The following is an 18,276-nucleotide window of genomic DNA, read 5'->3' as shown; positions in this document are numbered from 1 at the left end:
CCTCTCTGTTCGCAGTCATTCACCATGCACAATGTCGTACACAGTGTCCGCAGTCATTCAACGTGCACAATGTCGTACACTATGTCCGCAGTCATTCATCGGGCGCAATGTCATCCACAGTGTCTGCAGTAATTCACTGTGTCGAATGTCGTAAACTGTGTCTGCTGTCTTTCACAGTGCATCAATGTCGTCCATTGTGTCCGCAGTCATTCACCATGTACAATGTCATACACTGTGTCTGCAGTCATTCAACGTGCACAATGTCATACACTGGGTGCACATTTATTCACTGTGCACAATGTCATCCACTGTGTCTACATTCATTCAACGTGCACAATGTCATACACTGTGTCCACAGTCATTCACCGTGCACAATATCATACACTGTGTCCACAGTCATTCACCGTGCACAATGTCGTACACTGTGTCCGCAGTCATTCTCCGTGCGCAATGTCGGCCACTCTGTTCGCAGTCATTCAACGTGCACAATGTCGTACACAGTGTCCACAGTCATTCACCGTGCACAATGTCGTACACAGTGCCCGCAGTCATTCTCCGTGTGCAATGTCGGTCTCTCTGATCGCAGTCATTCAACGTGCACAATGTCGTAGACTGTGTCGGCAGTCTTTCACTGTGCACAATGTCATCCACTGTGTCCACAGTCATTCACTGTGCACAATGTTGTACACTGTGTCCACAGTCATTCACAGTGCACAAAGTCGTACACTGTGTCCACAGTCATTCACTGTGCACAATGTCATCCACTGTGTCCACAGTCATTCACTGTGCACAATGTTGTACACTGTGTCCGCAGTCATTCACTGTGCACAATTTCGTACACTGCGTCCGCAGTCATTCACTGTGCACAATTGCATCTATTGTGTCCAGAGTCATTCACCGTGCACAATGTCATCCACTGTGTCCACAGTCATTCACTGTGCACAATGTTGTACACTGTGTCCACAGTCATTCACCGTGCACAATGTCAGACACTGTGTCCGCAGTCATTCGCCGTGCACAATGTCATCCACCGTATCCGCAGTGATTCACCGTTTACAATGTCATACACTGTGTCAACACTCATTCACCGTTCACAATGTCGTACATTGTGTCCGCAGTCATTCACCGTGCACAATGTTGTACACAGTGTCCGCAGTCATTCAACGTGCACAATGTCGTACACTATGTCCGCAGTCATTCATCGGGCGCAATGTCATCCACTGTGTCAGCAGTCATTCACTGTGCACAATGTCGTACACTGAGTCCGCAGTCATTCACTGTGCACAATGTCATCCACTGTGTCTACATTCATTCAACGTGCACAATGTCATACATTGTGTCCACAGTCATTCACCGTGCACAATGCCGTACACTGTGTCCGCAGTCATTCTCAGTGCGCATTGTCGGCCACTCTGTTCGCAGTCATTCAACGTGCACAATGTCGTACACAGTGTCCGCAGTCATTCACCGTGCACAATCACGTACACAGTGCCCGCAGTCATTCTCTGTGTGCAATGTCGGTCTCTCTGATCGCAGTCATTCAACGTGCACAATGTCGTACACTGTGTCGGCAGTCTTTCACTGTGCACAAAGTCGTAGACTGTGTCCACAGTCATTCAACGTGCACAATGTCGTACACTATGTCCGCAGTCATTCATCGGGCGCAATGTCATCCACTGTGTCAGCAGTCATTCACTGTGCACAATGTCGTACACTGTGTCCGCAGTCATTCATCGTGCACAATGTCGTACACAGTGCCCGCAGTCATTCTCCGTGTGCAATGTCGGTCTCTCTGATCACAGTCATTCAACGTGCACAATGTCGTACACTGTGTTGGCAGTCTTTCACTGTGCACAAAGTCGTACACTGTGTCCACAGTCATTCACTGTGCACAATGTCATCCACTGTGTCCACAGTCATTCACTGTGCACAATGTTGTACACTGTGTCCGCAGTCATTCACTGTGCACAATGTTGTACACTGTGTCCGCAGTCATTCACTGTGCACAATGTCATCCACTGTGTCCACAGTCATTCACTGTGCACAATGTCGTACACTGCGTCCGCTGTCATTCACTGTGCACAATTGCATCTATTGCGTCCAGAGTCATTCACCGTGCACAATGTCATCCACTGTGTCCACAGTCATTCACTGTGCACAATGTCATCCACTGTGTCCACAGTCATTCACCGTGCTCAATGTCAGACACTGTGTCCGCAGTCATTCACCGTGCACAATGTTGTACACTGTTTCCGCAGTCATTCACCGTATCCGCTGTGATTCACCGTTTACAATGTCATACACTGTGTCCACACTCATTCACCGTTCACAATGTCGTACATTGTGTCCGCAGTCATTCACCGTGCACAATGTCGTACACAGTGACCGTAGTCATTCAACGTGCACAATGTCGTACACTATGTCCGCAGTCATTCATCGGGCGCAATGTCATCCACAGTGTCTGCAGTAATTCACTGTGTCGAATATCGTAAACTGTGTCTGCTGTCTTTCACAGTGCATCAATGTTGTCCACTGTGTCCACAGTCATTCACTGTGCACAATGTCGTACACTTTTCTCCGCAGTCATTCACTGAGCACAATGTCGTACACTGTGTCCGCAGTCTTTCACTGTGCACAATGTCATCCACTGTGTCAGCAGTCATTCACTGTGCACAATGTCGTACACCGTGTCCGCAGTCATTCACCATGTACAATGTCATACACTGTGTCCGTAGTCATTCAACGTGCACAATGTCATACACTGTGTCCACAGTCATTCACTGTGCACAATGTCATCCACTGTGTCTACATTCATTCAACGTGCACAATGTCATACACTGTGTCCACAGTCATTCACCGTGCACAATGTCATACACTGTGTTCGCAGTCATTCACCGTGCACAATGTCGTACACAGTGTCCGCAGTCATTCAACGTGCACAATGTCGTACACTATGTCCGCAGTCATTCATCGGGCGCAATGTCATCCACTGTGTCAGCAGTCATTCACTGTGCACAATGTCGTACACTGTGTCCGCAGTCATTCATCGGGCGCAATGTCATCCACTGTGTCAGCAGTCATTCACTGTGCACAATGTCGTACACTGTGTCCGCAGTCATTCATCGTGCACAATGTCGTACACAGTGCCCGCAGTCATTCTCCATGTGCAATGTCGGTCTCTCTGATCGCAGTCATTCAACGTGCACAATGTCGTACACTGTGTCGGCAGTCTTTCACTGTGCACAAAGTCGTACACTGTGTCCACAGTCATTCACTGTGCACAATGTCATCCACTGTGTCCACCGTCATTCACTGTGCAGAATTTCATCCACTGTGTCCAGAGTCATTCACCGTGCACAATGTCATCCACTGTGTCCACAGTCATTCACCGTGCACAATGTCAGACACTGTGTCCGCAGTCATTCGCCGTGCACAATGTCATCCACCGTATCCGCAGTGATTCACCGTTTACAATGTCATACACTGTGTCAACATTCATTCACCGTTCACAATGTCGTACATTGTGTCCGCAGTCATTCACCGTGCACAATGTCGTACACAGTGTCCGCAGTCATTCAACGTGCACAATGTCGTACACTATGTCCGCAGTCATTCATCGGGCGCAATGTCATCCACTGTGTCAGCAGTAATTCACTGTGCACAATGTCATCCACTGTGTCTACATTCATTCAACGTGCACAATGTCATACATTGTGTCCACAGTCATTCACCGTGCACAATGTCGTACACTGTGTCCGCAGTCATTCTCAGTGCGCAATGTCGGCCACTCTGTTCGCAGTCATTCAACGTGCACAATGTCGTACACAGTGTCCGCAGTCATTCACCATGCACAATGTCGTACACTGTGTCCACAGCCATTCACTGTGCACAATGTCATCCACTGTGTCTACATTCATTCAACGTGCACAATGTCATACATTGTGTCCACAGTCATTCACCTTGCACAATCTCGTAGACAGTGCCCGCAGTCATTCTCCGTGTGCAATGTCGGTCTCTCTGATCGCAGTCATTTAACGTGCACAATGTCGTACACTGTGTCGGCAGTCTTTCACTGTGCACAATGTCATCCACTGTGTCGACAGTCATTCACTGTGCACAATGTCGTATACTGTGTCCGTAGTCATTCACTGTGCACAATTTCGTACACTGTGTCCACAGTCATTCACCGTGCACAATGTCAGACACTGTGTCCGCAGTCATTCGCCGTGCACAATGTCATCCACCATATCCGCAGTCATTCACCGTTTACAATGTCATACACTGTGTCTACACTCATTCACCGTTCACAATGTCGTACATTGTGTCCGCAGTCATTCACCGTGCACAATGTCGTACACAGTGTCCGCAGTCATTCAACGTGCACAATGTCGTACACTATGTCCGCAGTCATTCAACGTGCACAATGTCATACATTGTGTCCACAGTCATTCACCGTGCACAATGTCGTACACTGTGTCCGCAGTCATTCTCCGTGCGCAATGTCGGCCACTCTGTTCGCAGTCATTCAACGTGCACAATGTCGTGCACAGTGTCCACAGTCATTCACGGTGCACAATGTCGTACACAGTGCCCGCAGTCATTCTCCGTGTGCAATGTCGGTCTCTCTGATCGCAGTCATTCAACGTGCACAATGTCGTACACTGTGTCGGCAGTCTTTCACTGTGCACAAAGTCGTACCATGTGTCCACAGTCATTCACTGTGCACAATGTCATCCACTGTGTCCACAGTCATTCACTGTGCACAATGTCAGACACTGTGTCCGCAGTCACTCGCCGTGCACAATGTCATCCACTGTGTCCGCAGTCATTCACTGTGCACAATGTCGTACACTGTGTCCGCAGTCATTCACTGTGCACAATGTCGTACACTGCATCCGCAGTCATTCATCGGGCGCAATGTCATCATCTATGTCCGCAGTCATTCACAGGTGTCAAATGGCGTAAACTGTGTCTGCTGTCTTTCACAGTGCACAATGACATCGGCTGTGTCCACAGTCATTCACTGTCCACAATGTCATACACCGTGTCCGCAGTCATTCACTGTGTCGAATGTCCTATACTATGTCTGCTGTCTTTCCCAGTGCAAAATGTCGTTCACTGTGTCCGCAGTCATTCACCGTGCACAATGTCGTCCACTATGTCTGCACTCATTCACTGTGCCCAATGTTTACACTGTGTCCTCAGTCATTCACCGTGCACAATGTCATACACTGTGACCGCAGTCATGCAACGTGCACAATGTCGTACACTGTGTCCGCAGTCACTCACTGTGCACAATGTCGTACACTGTGTCTGCACTCACTCACCATGCGCAATGTTGTAAACTGTGTCCGCAGTCATGCGGCCAGCAGAATCTCGTACAAATTCGCTTTATTCATTCACCTTGCGTAATGTCGTACACTGCTACCAGTCCTTCATCGTACACAATGTCGTACACTGTGTCCGCAGTCATTCACCGTGCACAATGTTGTACACTGTTTCCGCAGTCATTCACCGTATCCGCAGTGATTCACCGTTTACAATGTCATACACTGTGTCCACATTCATTCACCGTTCACAATGTCGTACATTGTGTCCGCAGTAATTCACCGTGCACAATGTTGTACACAGTGTCCGCAGTCATTCACTGTGCACAATGTCGTACACTGTGTCCGCAGTCATTCTCCGTGCGCAATGTCGGCCACTGTGTCCGCAGTCATTCTCCGTGCACAATGTCGTACACTGTGTCCGCAGTCATTCTCCGTGCGCAATGTCGGCCACTCTGTTCGCAGTCATTCAACGTGCACAATGTCGTACACAGTGTCCACAGTCATTCACCGTGCACAATGTCGTACACAGTGCCCGCAGTCATTCTCCGTGTGCAATGTCGGTCTCTCTAATCGCAGTCATTCAACGTGCACAATGTCGTACACTGTGTCGGCAGTCTTTCACTGTGCACAAAGTCGTACACTGTGTCCACAGTCATTCACTGTGCACAATGTCATCCACTGTGTCCACAGTCATTCACTGTGCACAATGTTGTACACTGTGTCCGCAGTCATTCACTGTGCACAATGTCATCCACTGTGTCCACAGTCATTCACTGTGCACAATGTTGTACACTGTGTCCGCAGTCATTCACTGTGCACAATGTCGTACACTGCGTCCGCAGTCATTCATCGGGCGCAATGTCATACACTGTGTCCACAGCCATTCACTGTGCACAATGTCATCCACTGTGACTACAGTCATTCAACGTGCACAATGTCGTACACAGTGTCCGCAGTCATTCACAGTGCACAATGTTGTACACAGTACCCGCAGTCATTCTCCGTGTGCAATGTCATACACTGTGTCCGCAGTCATTCACCGTGCACAATGTCATCCACTGTGTCCGCAGTCATTCGCCGTGCACAATGTCATCCACCGTATCCGCAGTGATTCACCGCGTACAATGTCATACACTGTGTCCACATTCATTCACCGTTCACAATGTCGTACGCTGTGTCCGCAGTCATTCTCCGTGCGCAATGTCGGCCACTCTGTTCGCAGTCATTCAACGTGCACAATGTCGTACACAGTGTTCGCAGTCATTCACTGTGCACAATGTCAGACACTGTGTCCGCAGTCATTCGCGTGCACAATGTCATCCACTGTGTCCGCAGTCATTCACTGTGGACAATGTCGTACACTGCGTCCGCAGTCATTCATCGGGCGCAATGTCATCATCTATGTCCGCAGTCATTCACAGGTGTCAAATCGCGTAAACTTGGCTGCTGTCTTTCACAGTGCACAATGACATCGGCTGTGTCCACAGTCATTCACTGTCCACAATGTCATACACCGTGTCCGCAGTCATTCACTATGTCGAATGTCCTATACTATGTCTGCTGTCTTTCCCAGTGCACAATGTCGTGCACTATGTCTGCACTCATTCACTGTGCCCAATGTTTACACTGTGTCCTCAGTCATTCACCGAGCACAATGTCATACACTGTGACCGCAGTTATGCAACGTGCAAAATGTCGTACACTGTGTCTGCACTCACTCACCATGCGCAATGATGTAAACTGTGTCCGCAGTCACTCACTGTGCACAATGTCGTACACTGTGTCTGCACTCACTCACCATGCGCAATGATGTAAACTGTGTCCGCAGTCATTCGGCGAGCAGAATCTCGTACAATTTGCCTGCATTCATTCACCTTGCGTAATGTCGTACACTGCGCCCAGTCCTTCATCGTACACAATGTCATACACTGTGTCCGCAGTCATTCACCGTGCACAATGTTGTACACTGTTTCCGCAGTCATTCACCGTATGGGCAGTGATTCACCGTTTACAATGTCATACACTGTGTCCACATTCATTCACCATTCACAATGTCGTCCACTGTGTTCACAGTCATTCACTGTGCACAATGTCGTACACTGTGTCCACAGACATTCACTGTGCACAATGTCATCCACTGTGTCTACATTCATTCAACGTGCACAATGTCATACATTGTGTCCACAGTCATTCACCGTGCACAATGTCGTACACTGTGTCCGCAGTCATTCTCAGTGCGCAATGTCGCCCACTCTGTTCGCAGTCATTCAACGTGCACAATGTCGTCCACTGTGTCCGCAGTCATTCACCATGCACAATCTCGTACACAGTGCCCGCAGTCATTCTCCATGTGCAATGTCGGTCTCTCTGATCGCAGTCATTCAACGTGCACAAAGTCGTACACTGTGTCCACAGTCATTCACTGTGCACAATGTCATCCACTGTGTCGACAGTCATTCACTGTGCACAATTTCGTACACTGCGTCCGCAGTCATTCACTGTGCACAATTGCATCTATTGTGTCCAGAGTCATTCACTGTGCACAATGTCATCCACTGTGTCCACAGTCATTCACCATGTACAATGTCATACACTGTGTCCGCAGTCATTCAACGTACACAATGTCATACACTGTGTCCACAGCCATTCACTGTGCACAATGTCATCCACTGTGTCTACATTCATTCAACATGCACAATGTCATACACTGTGTCCACAGTCATTCACCGTGCACAATGTCATACACTGTGTCCACAGTCATTCACCGTGCACAATGTTGTACACTGTGTCCGCAGTCATTCTCCGTGCGCAATGTCATACACTGTGTCCACAGTCATTCACCGTGCACAATGTCATACACTGTGTCCACAGTCATTCACCGTGCACAATGTCATACACTGTGTCCACAGTCATTCACCGTGCACAATGTCGGCCACTCTGATCGCAGTCATTCAACGTGCACAATGTCATACACTGTGTCGGCAGTCTTTCACTGTGCACAAAGTCGTACACTGTGTCCACAGTCATTCACTGTGCACAATGTCATCCACTGTGTCCACAGTCATTCACTGTGCACAATGTCATCCACTGTGTCCACAGTCATTCACTGTGTACAATGTAGTACACTGTGTCCGCAGTCATTCACTGTGCACAATGGCATCTATTGTGTCCAGAGTCATTCACCGTGCACAATGTCATCCACTGTGTCCACAGTCATTCACTGTGCCCAATGTCAGACACTGTGTCCGCAGTCATTCACTGTGCACAATGTCGTACACTGCGTCCGCAGTCATTCATCGGGCGCAATGTCATACACTGTGTCCAGAGCCATTCACTGTGCACATTGTCATCCACTGTGTCTACATTCATTCAACGTGCACAATGTCATACACTGTGTCCACAGTCATTCAACGTGCACAATGTCGTACACTGTGTCCGCAGTCATTCTCCATGCGCAATGTCGGCCACTCTGTTCGCAGTCATTCAACGTGCACAATGTCGTACACAGTGTCCGCAGTCATTCACCGTGCACAATGTCGTACACAGTACCCGCAGTCATTCTCCGTGTGCAATGTCATACACTGTGTCCGCAGTCATTCACCGTGCACAATGTCGTCCACTGTGTCCACAGTCATTCACTGTGCACAATGTCATCCACTGTGTCCACAGTCATTCACCGTGCACAATGTCATCCACTGTGTCCACAGTCATTCACTGTGCACAATGTCAGACACTGTGACCGCAGTCATTCGCCGTGCACAATGTCATCCACCGTATCCGCAGTGATTCACCGTTTACAATGTCATACACTGTGTCCACATTCATTCACCGTTCACAATGTCGTACATTGTGTCCGCAGTCATTCACCGTGCACAATGCCGTACACTGTGTCCGCAGTCATTCTCCGTGCGCAATGTCGGCCTCTCTGTTCGCAGTCATTCAGCATGCACAATGTCGTACACCGTGTCCGCAGTCATTCAACGTGCACAATGTCGTATACTATGTCCGCAGTCATTCATCGGGCGCAATGTCATCCACAGTGTCTGCAGTAATTCACTGTGTCGAATGTCGTAAACTGTGTCTGCTGTCTTTCACAGTGCATCAATGTCGTCCACTGTGTCCGCAGTCATTCACCATGTACAATGTCATACACTGTGTCCGCAGTCATACAACGTGCACAATGTCATACACTGGGTCCACATTTATTCACTGTGCACAATGTCATCCACTGTGTCTACATTCATTCAAAGTGCACAATGTCATACACTGTGTCCACATTAATTCACTGTGCACAATGTCATCCACTGTGTCCGCAGTCATTCTCCGTGCGCAATGTCGGCCACTCTGTTCGCAGTCATTCAACGTGCAGAATGTCGTACACAGTGTCCACAGTCATTCACCGTGCACAATGTCGTACACGGTGCCCGCAGTCATTCTCCGTGTGCAATGTCGGTCTCTCTGATCGCAGTCATTCAACGTGCACAATGTCGTACACTGTGTCGGCAGTCATTCACTGTGCACAATGTCATCCACTGTGTCCACAGTCATTCACTGTGCACAATGTTGTACACTGTGTCCACAGTCATTCACTGTGCACAATGTCATCCACTGTGTCCACAGTCATTCACTGTGCACAATGTCGTACACTGTGTCCGCAGTCTTTCACTGTGCACAATGTCATCCACTGTGTCAGCAGTCATTCACTGTGCACAATGTCGTACACTGTGTCCACAGTCATTCACTGTGCACAATGTCATCCACAGTGTCAGCAGTCATTCACTGTGTACAATGGCATCTATTGTGTCCGCAGTCATTCACCGTGCACAATGTCAGACACTGTGTCCGCAGTCATTCGCCGTGCACAATGTCATCCACTGTGTCCGCAGTCATTCACTGTGCACAATGTCGTACACTGCATCCGCAGTCATTCATCGGGCGCAATGTCATCATCTATGTCCGCAGTCATTCACAGGTGTCAAATGGCGTAAACTGTGTCTGCTGTCTTTCACAGTGCACAATGACATCGGCTGTGTCCACAGTCATTCACTGTCCACAATGTCATACACCGTGTCCGCAGTCATTCACTGTGTCAAATGTCCTATACTATGTCTGCTGTCTTTCTCAGTGCACAATGTCGTCCACTATGTCTGCACTCATTCACTGTGCCCAATGTTTACACTGTGTCCTCAGTCATTCACCGTGCACAATGTCATACACTGTGACCGCAGTCATGCAACGTGCACAATGTCATACACTGTGTCCGCAGTCACTCACTGTGCACAATGTCGTACACTGTGTCTGCACTCACTCACCATGCGCAATGTTGTAAACTGTGTCCGCAGTCATTCGGCGAGCAGAATCTCGTACAATTTCCCTGCATTCATTCACCTTGCGTAATGTCGTACACTGCGCCCAGTCCTTCATCGTACACAATGTCGTACACTGTGTCCGCAGTCATTCACCATGCACAATGATGTACACTGTTTCCGCAGTCATTCACCGTATCCGCAGTGATTCACCGTTTATAATGTCATACACTGTGTCCACATTCATTCACCGTTCACAATGTCGTACATTGTGTCCGCAGTCATTCACCGTGCACAATGCCGTGCACTGTGTCCGCAGTCATTCTCCGTGCACAATGTCGGCCTCGCTGTTCACAGTCATTCAACATGCACAATGTCGTACACAGTGTCCGCAGTCATTCAACGTGCACAATGTCATACACTATGTCCGCAGTCATTCATCGGGTGCAATGTCATCCACAGTGTCTGCAGTAATTCACTGTGTCGAATGTCGTAAACTGTGTCTGCTGTCTTTCACAGTGCATCAATGTCGTCCACTGTGTCCACAGCCATTCACTGTGCACAATGTCATCCACTGTGTCTACATTCATTCAACGTGCACAATGTCATACACTGCGTCCGCAGTCATTCACTGTGCACAATGGCATCTATTGTGTCCAGAGTCATTCACCGTGCACAATGTCATCCACTGTGTCCACAGTCATTCACTGTGCACAATGTACAGACACTGTGTCCGCAGTCATTCGCCGTGCACAATGTCATCCACTGTGTCCGCAGTCATTCACTGTGCACAATGTCGTACACTGTGTCCGCAGTCATTCACTGTGCACAATGTCATACACTGCGTCCGCAGTCATTCATCGGGCGCAATGTCATCATCTATGTCCGCAGTCATTCACAGGTGTCAAATGGCGTAAACTGTGTCTACTGTCTTTCACAGTGCACAATGACATCGGCTGTGTCCACAGTCATTCACTGTCCACAATGTCATACACCGTGCCCGCAGTCATTCACTGTGTCGAATGTCCTATACTATGTCTGCTGTCTTTCCCAGTGCATAATGTCGTTCACTATGTCCGCAGTCATTCACCGTGCACAATGTCGTCCACTATGTCTGCACTCATTCACTGTGCCCAATGTTTACACTGTGTCCGCAGTCACTCACTGTGCACAATGTCGTACACTGTGTGTGCACTCACTCACCATGCGCAATGTTGTACACTGTGTCCGCAGTCATTCACCGTGCACAATGTCGTACACAGTGCCCGCAGTCATTCTCCGTGTGCAATGTCGGTCTCTCTGATCGCAGTCATTCAACGTGCACAATGTTGTACACTGTGTCCGCAGTCATTCACCGTGCACAATGTCGTACACAGTGCCCGCAGTCATTCTCCGTGTGCAATGTCGGTCTCTCTGATCGCAGTCATTCAACGTGCACAATGTCGTACACTGTGTCCACAGTCATTCACTGTGCAGAATGTCATCCACTGTGTCCAGAGTCATTCACTGTGCACAATGTTGTACACTGTGTCCGCAGTCATTCACTGGGCACAATTGCATCTATTGTGTCCAGAGTCATTCACCGTGCACAATGTCATCCACTGTGTCCACAGTCATTCACTGTGCACAATGTCATCCACTGTGTCCACAGTCATTCACCGTGCACAATGTCGTACACTATGTCCGCAGTCATTCACCATGTGCAATGTCATACACTGTGTCCGCAGTCATTCAACGTGCACAATGTCGTACACAGTGTCCGCAGTCATTTACCGTGCACAATCTCGTACACAGTGCCCGCAGTCATTCTCCGTGTGCAATGTCGGTCTCTCTGATCGCAGTCATTCAACGTGCACAATGTCGTACACTGTGTCGGCAGTCTTTCACTGTGCACAAAGTCGTACCATGTGTCCACAGTCATTCACTGTGCACAATGTCATCCACTGTGTCGACAGTCATTCACTGTGCACAATGTCGTACACTGTGTCCGCAGTCTTTCACTGTGCACAATGTCATCCACTGTGTCAGCAGTCATTCACTGTGCACAATGTCGTACACTGTGTCCACAGTCATTCACTGTGCACAATGTCATCCACAGTGTCAGCAGTCATTCACTGTGTACAAAGTCGTCCACTGTGTCCGCAGTCATTCACTGTGCTCAATGTCGTACACTGCGTCCGCAGTCATTCACTGTGCACAATGGCATCTATTGTGTCCAGAGTCATTCACCGTGCACAATGTCATCCACTGTGTCCACAGTCATTCACTGTGCACAATGTACAGACACTGTGTCCGCAGTCATTCGCCGTGCACAATGTCATCCACTGTGTCCGCAGTCATTCACTGTGCACAATGTCGTACACTGTGTCCGCAGTCATTCACTGTGCACAATGTCATACACTGCGTCCGCAGTCATTCATCGGGCGCAATGTCATCATCTATGTCCGCAGTCATTCACAGGTGTCAAATGGCGTAAACTGTGTCTACTGTCTTTCACAGTGCACAATGACATCGGCTGTGTCCACAGTCATTCACTGTCCACAATGTCATACACCGTGCCCGCAGTCATTCACTGTGTCGAATGTCCTATACTATGTCTGCTGTCTTTCCCAGTGCATAATGTCGTTCACTATGTCCGCAGTCATTCACCGTGCACAATGTCGTCCACTATGTCTGCACTCATTCACTGTGCCCAATGTTTACACTGTGTCCGCAGTCACTCACTGTGCACAATGTCGTACACTGTGTGTGCACTCACTCACCATGCGCAATGTTGTACACTGTGTCCGCAGTCATTCACCGTGCACAATGTCGTACACAGTGCCCGCAGTCATTCTCCGTGTGCAATGTCGGTCTCTCTGATCGCAGTCATTCAACGTGCACAATGTTGTACACTGTGTCCGCAGTCATTCACCGTGCACAATGTCGTACACAGTGCCCGCAGTCATTCTCCGTGTGCAATGTCGGTCTCTCTGATCGCAGTCATTCAACGTGCACAATGTCGTACACTGTGTCCACAGTCATTCACTGTGCAGAATGTCATCCACTGTGTCCAGAGTCATTCACTGTGCACAATGTTGTACACTGTGTCCGCAGTCATTCACTGGGCACAATTGCATCTATTGTGTCCAGAGTCATTCACCGTGCACAATGTCATCCACTGTGTCCACAGTCATTCACTGTGCACAATGTCATCCACTGTGTCCACAGTCATTCACCGTGCACAATGTCGTACACTATGTCCGCAGTCATTCACCATGTGCAATGTCATACACTGTGTCCGCAGTCATTCAACGTGCACAATGTCGTACACAGTGTCCGCAGTCATTTACCGTGCACAATCTCGTACACAGTGCCCGCAGTCATTCTCCGTGTGCAATGTCGGTCTCTCTGATCGCAGTCATTCAACGTGCACAATGTCGTACACTGTGTCGGCAGTCTTTCACTGTGCACAAAGTCGTACACAGTGTCCACAGTCATTCACTGTGCACAATGTCATCCACTGTGTCCACAGTCATTCACTGTGCACAATGTCGTACACTGTGTCCGCAGTCTTTCACTGTGCACAATGTCATCCACTGTGTCAGCAGTCATTCACTGTGCACAATGTCGTACACTGTGTCCACAGTCATTCACTGTGCACAATGTCATCCACAGTGTCAGCAGTCATTCACTGTGTACAAAGTCGTCCACTGTGTCCGCAGTCATTCACTGTGCTCAATGTCGTACACTGCATCCGCAGTCATTCACTGTGCACAATGTCATCCACTCTGTCCACAGTCATTCACTGTGCACAATGTCGTACACTGCATCCGCAGTCATTCATCGGGCGCAATGTCATCATCTATGTCCGCAGTCATTCACAGGTGTCAAATGGCGTAAACTGTGTCTGCTGTCTTTCACAGTGCACAATGACATCGGCTGTGTCCACAGTCATTCACTGTCCACAATGTCATACACCGTGCCCGCAGTAATTCACTGTGTCGAATGTCGTAAACTGTGTCTGCTGTCTTTCACAGTGCATCAATGTCGTCCACTGTGTCCACAGCCATTCACTGTGCACAATGTCATCCACTGTGTCTACATTCATTCAACGTGCACAATGTCATACACTGTGTCCACAGTCATTCACGGTGCACAATGTCGTACACTGTGTCCGCAGTCATTCTCCGTGCGCAATGTCGGCCACTCTGTTCGCAGTCATTCAACGTGCACCATGTCGTACACAGTGTCCACAGTCATTCACCGTGCACAATGTCGTACACAGTGCCCGCAGTCATTCTCCGTGTGCAATGTCGGTCTCTCTGATCGCAGTCATTCTCCGTGCGCAATGTCGGTCTCTCTGATCGCAGTCATTCAACGTGCACAATGTCGTACACTGTGTCCACAGTCATTCACTGTGCACAATGTCATCCACTGTGTCCACAGTCATTCACTGTGCACAATGTCGTACACTGTGTCCGCAGTCTTTCACAGTGCACAATGTCGTACACTGTGTCCACAGTCATTCACTGTGCACAATGTCATCCACTGTGTCAGCAGTCATTCACTGTGCACAATGTCGTACACTGTGTCCACAGTCATTCACTGTGCACAATGTCATACACTGTGTCCGCAGTCATTCACTGTGCATAATGTCGTACACTGTGTCCACAGTCATTCACTGTGCACAATGTCATCCACTGTGTCAGCAGTCATTCACTGTGCACAATGTCATACACTGCGTCCGCAGTCATTCACTGTGCACAATGGCATCTATTGTGTCCACAGTCATTCACTGTGCACAATGTCGTACACTGTGTCCGCAGTCATTCACTGTGCACAATGTCGATCACTGCGTCCGCAGTCATTCATCGGGCGCAATGTCATCATCTATGTCCGCAATCATTCACAGGTGTCAAATGGCGTAAACTGTGTCTGCTGTCTTTCACTGTCCACAATGTCATACACCGTGTCCGCAGTCATTCACTGGGTCGAATGTCCTATACCATGTCTGCTGTCTTTCCCAGTGCACAATGTCGTACACTGTGTCCGCAGTCATTCACCATGTACAATGTCATACACTGTGTCCTCAGTCATTCACCGTGCACAATTTCATACACTGTGACCGCAGTCATGCAACGTGCACAATGTCGTACACTGTGTCCGCAGTCACTCACTGTTCACAATGTCGTACACTGTGTCTGCACTCACTCACCATGCGCAATGTTGTAAACTGTGTCCGCAGTCATTCGGCGAGCAGAATCTCGTACAATTTGCCTGCATTCATTCACCTTGCGTAATGTCGTACACTGCGCCCAGTCCTTCATCGTACACAATGTCGTACACTGTGTCCGCAGTCATTCACCGTGCACAATGTTGTACACTGTTTCCGCAGTCATTCATCGTATCCGCAGTGATTCACCGTTTACAATGTCATACACTGTGTCCACATTCATTCACCGTTCACAATGTCGTCCACTGTGTTCACAGTCATTCACTGTGCACAATGTCGTACACTGTGTCCGCAGTCATTCACCATGTACAATGTTATACACTGTGTCCACAGTCATTCAACGTGCACAATGTCATACACTGTGTGCACAGCCATTCACTGTGCACAATGTCATCCACTGTGTCTACATTCATTCATCGTGCACAATGTCATACACTGTGTCCACAGTCATTCACCCTGCACAATGTCATACACTGAGTCCACAGTCATTCACCGTGCACAATGTCATACACTGTGTCCACAGTCATTCAACGTGCACTATGTCGTACACTGTGTCCACAGTCATTCTCCGTGCGCAATGTCGGCCACTCTGTTCGCAGTCATTCAACGTGCACAATGTCGTACACAGTGTCCACAGTCATTCACCGTGCACAATGTCGTACACAGTGCACGCAGTCATTCTCCGTGTGCAATGTCGGTCTCTCTGATCGCAGTCATTCAACGTGCACAATGTCGTACACTGTGTCGGCAGTCATTCACTGTGCACAATGTCATCCACTGTGTCCACAGTCATTCACTGTGCACAATGTTGTACACTGTGTCCGCAGTCATTCACTGGGCACAATTGCCTCTATTGTGTCCAGAGTCATTCACCGTGCACAATGTCATCCACTGTGTCCACAGTCATTCACCGTGCACAATGTCAGACACTGTGTCCGCAGTCATTCGGCGAGCAGAATCTCGTACAATTTGCCTGCATTCATTCACCTTGCGTAATGTCGTACACTGCGCCCAGTCCTTCATCGTACACAATGTCGTACACTGTGTCCGCAGTCATTCACCGTGCACAATGTTGTACACTGTTTCCGCAGTCATTCATCGTATCCGCAGTGATTCACCGTTTACAATGTCATACACTGTGTCCACATTCATTCACCGTTCACAATGTCGTACATTGTGTCCGCAGTCATTCACCGTGCACAATGCCGTACACTGTGTCCGCAGTCATTCACTGTGCACAATGTCGTACACTGCGTCCGCAGTCATTCATCGGGCGCAATGTCATCATCTATGTCCGCAGTCATTCACAGATGTCAAATGGCGTAAACTGTGTCTGCTGTCTTTCACAGTGCATAATGTCATTCACTGTGTCCGCAGTCATTCACCGTGCACAATGTCGTACACTGTGTCCGCAGTCATTCTCCGTGTGCAATGTCGGCCTCTCTGTTCGCAGTCATTCAACATGCACAATGTCGTACACTGTGTCCGCAGTCATTCATAAGGCGCAATGTCATCCACTGTGTCTGCAGTAATTCACTGTGTCGAATGTCGTAAACTGTGTCTGCTGTCTTTCACAGTGCATAATGTCATTCAATGTGTCCGCAGACATTCACCGTGCACAATGTCGTCCACCATGTCTGCACTCATTCACTGTGCCCAATGTTTACACTGTGTCCTCAGTAATTCACCGTGGACAATGTCATACACTGTGACCGCAGTCATGCAACGTGCACAATGTCGTACACTGTGTCCGCAGTCACTCACTGTGCACAATGTCGTACACTGTGTCTGCACTCACTCACCATGCGCAATGATGTAAACTGTGTCCGCAGTCATTCGGCGAGCAGAATCTCGTACAATTTGCCTGCATTCATTCACCTTGCGTAATGTCGTACACTGCGCCCAGTCCTTCATCGTACACAATGTCGTACACTGTGTACGCAGTCATTCACCGTGCACAATGTTGTACACTGGTTCCGCAGTCATTCACCGTATCCGCAGTGATTCACCGTTTACAATGTCATACACTGTGTCCACAGCCATTCACCGTTCACAATGTCGTCCACTGTGTCCGCAGTCATTCACATTGTACAATGTCATACACTGTGTCCGCAGTCATTCAACGTGCACAATGTCATACACTGTGTCCACAGTCATTCACCATGTACAATGTCATACACTGTGTCCGCAGTCATTCAACGTGCACAATGTCATACACTGTGTCCGCAGTCATTCTCCGTGTGCAATGTCGGTCTCTCTGATCGCAGTCATTCAACGTGCACAATGTCGTACACTGTGTCCGCAGTCATTCACCGTGCACAATGTCGTACACAGTGCCCGCAGTCATTCTCCGTGTGCAATGTCGGTCTCTCTGATCGCAGTCATTCAACGTGCACAATGTCGTACACTGTGTCGGCAGTCTTTC

The sequence above is a fragment of the Hypanus sabinus genome, chromosome 30, assembly GCF_030144855.1.
Source record: "Hypanus sabinus isolate sHypSab1 chromosome 30, sHypSab1.hap1, whole genome shotgun sequence".
Lineage (NCBI taxonomy): Eukaryota > Metazoa > Chordata > Chondrichthyes > Myliobatiformes > Dasyatidae > Hypanus > Hypanus sabinus.
Note: the sequence above shows the minus strand (reverse complement) of the source record.